Raw genomic sequence first — 2,974 nt, forward strand, 5'->3', positions numbered from 1 at the left:
TATTTTTAAAATGTTCCCATGCCAGTAAATCATTCTTTTGATTGGCTACAAAATATTCCAGCACACTAAAATAAAAAACTAACCTAACCACACCCCTATGTTAGATATTTAGGTTGTTTCTAATTTTTGTTTTAAAATCTATACTCCTACATGCAGTGTATATACGGTACATACACGTTTGTACACATGACTATAGAATGTATATGTGGAAGTAAAAGTAGTAGACCAGGAGATATTTTAAATTATTATAAATATTGCCATATTACCATTCAAAGCTAATATTTTTCATACATACATATAATTGCCTTATGTATCCTGCCTTTTTCATACTTGTTAACAATGGGTGCATAGATTTAAAAAATATTCTATTTAGCCATTTCTCTGTTGTTAGATTTTTAGTGGCTTCTAGTTCTCTACCAATATGAAAAAAATCGCTACTTAGGAATTCTCTTAGAATATGGATTTTCAATGTTTTAGATGATGCTTTCTTGACATGGTTTATCATTCATGCATACTTCTAGATTCCTTTCCAATTTTACTGCAGTATTATCAGTTACATTTAAATTGTCCTATTCATTAAACTTAATAGGCATATTCTAAGGGAGTTGAATATCTTTTCTACAGGTATGTTTTCTTAGAATTTCTACTTTTGTACATTATGTCTATAGGCTCTTTTGCCCACTTACCAAGAATTTGAACTCTTCAGTAAAACTACTGTTTCCTAGATGAACAAAAGCTAAAGGAGTTTGTGATCACTAAACCAGCCTTGCAAGAAATACTAAAGGGGACTCTGAGTGCAAAAGAGAGACCAAAAATGACAGACAAGAAAGGATCAGAGAAAATCCTCCAGAAACAATGATAAGACAAGTAATAAAATGAAAATAAATATATATCTATCAATAATTACTTTGAATGTAAATGACTAAGTGTTCCAATTGAAAGAGATCGGTATCAGAATGGATTAAAAAAATAAGACCATATGCTACCTACAAGAGACTAATTGTAGATCTAAGGACACTTGCAGATTGAAAGTGAAGGGGTGGGCAATGGGCAAATATTTATAATACAAACAAACATCAAAAGAAAACTAGAGTAGCAATACAATTTACATTGGACAAACTAGACTTTTTTGTTCTTGTACTGTTTTTATCCTGCTTTGATATCAGGGTAATGCTGAAATGATTTTGAATATATTCCCTGTATCTCATTATTTGTAAGATTTTGATAAGATTGTCATTAATTGTTTTAAAGATTTATTTATTTATTTTAGAGGGAGTGTGTGCACATGAGCAGGAAGGGCAGAGAAAAAATTCCAAGCAGATTCTCCACTGAGTGTAAAGCCAGACTGGGAGCTGGATCTCACAACCCTGAGATCACTACCTGAGCTGAAACCAAGAGTCAGACCCTCAGTCGACTGTGCCACCCAGGTACCCTTAATTGTTCTTAATGTTTGGTGGGGTTGGTCGATGAAACTTTGTGGTCTTGGGCTTTTCTGTGCCAGAAAATTTTTGATTTCTTTTTTTTAAGATTTTTTATTTATTCACAAGAGACACAAGAGAAACAGACATAGGCAGAGGGAGAAGCAGGATTCCTGAAGGGAGCCCAATGTGGGACTCGAACCCAGAACCCTGGGACCACAGCCTGAGCCAAAGGCAGACACCCAACCACTGAGCTACCCAGGTACCCAATTTTTTATTCCTAATTCAGCTTTCATGCTTGTTATTGGTCTAAGAAGATTTCTTATTTCTTGGATTCAAGATTCATGATTCAGTCTTGGTAACCTGTGCATTTCTAGGAACTATCTGGGATCTCTTCCTAAGCTTTCAGATTTGTTAGTATCTAATTGTTTATAGTAATCCGTTACAACACTATGCATTTCTGCGGCTGTTATATTATTTTCCCTTCCAATTCTCAGTTTGGTTTTTGAGCCTTCTCTTTCGTTTTTTCTTTCTTTCTTTTCTTTCTTTCTTTCTTCGTTTTCTTTTTCTTTCTTTTCTTTCTTTCTTTCTTTCTTTCTTTCTTTCTTTCTTTCTTTCTTTTTCTTTCTTCCTTTCTTTCTTTCCTGTTCAGGAAGCATTTTATTATTTGCTCCAAGTTTTAGGAAATTTCACTGAATTTTCAACCTCCCACATGGCCCTGCTCAGCTTCTGAATCTTGGTTTTTGTAGACATATCAGCATATTTCTCTCCAATACGGACAATCATTCCCCTCATCATTGACAGGTCAACCTTAACTTCCAATTTTAACACTTGGCCTTTGCTTAGGAAGCTCTTCAGAACCGTTTGTAGTTCAGTAAGAGTGGCTTCATCCAAAGGTGATGAAGTGGTCGCTGTGCATGGTGCTTCTCCATGGTGGACTCATCATGGTGAAAAGGCAGAAATGGCTCCAGGGGTATTGGTCAACCAACCATTCTCGGTAAGCAAATTGATCAGGTTGGATGTGAGAGGAGAGAACATATCTTTTGCTGTCATGTCATTTAGGCTTTTCGCTTTCATGGAATTCTTCACGTAGGAATTCATAATGGAAGTAGCTATTTTGGATTCCTTCAAGATTTGTGCTACTCTCAACAATTCCTTTTCTACTTGTTCCAATTTCTTGTTCTAGTTACTTTGTTCCTGTTTAGATGCAGCAGAATAAAGAGCAGTGGCATATGACCTTCCATACCATACATCTATACAGGTGGCCTCACGAGCTTGGAAAACGGCCTGACCACAGATGTGCAAAAGGATTGCACCAGCCAGGACAGCCCAGACACTGCTGGGGCAGCCATCCTCTACGGGTTGCTGTAGGTCCTCCCTTTTATTTTCTTAACGTAGTTAAAGTATTGCCAATTTTGCTTTTAAAAAAAAAACTGGTCATTACTTTCAATGTTATGTTATCATTTATTCTGATTTATACTTTATTTTTTCTGATTTTTTATGTTATTTCCTTCCTTCACTAAATTTCAGCTAAGTTTTTTTCCAGTTCCTTATGG

The 2,974-nt window shown here is 35.6% G+C and overlaps 1 pseudogene; it reads right to left on the bottom strand.

The window, feature by feature from the left end:
• Nucleotides 1–2,050: 2,050 nt before the first annotated feature.
• Nucleotides 2,051–2,770, bottom strand: LOC112923671 (ATP synthase subunit O, mitochondrial pseudogene; annotated as a pseudogene).
• Between the last annotated feature and the right edge of the window lie 204 nt (nucleotides 2,771–2,974).

The sequence above is a fragment of the Vulpes vulpes genome, chromosome 2, assembly GCF_048418805.1.
Source record: "Vulpes vulpes isolate BD-2025 chromosome 2, VulVul3, whole genome shotgun sequence".
NCBI classification, from domain to species: domain Eukaryota; kingdom Metazoa; phylum Chordata; class Mammalia; order Carnivora; family Canidae; genus Vulpes; species Vulpes vulpes.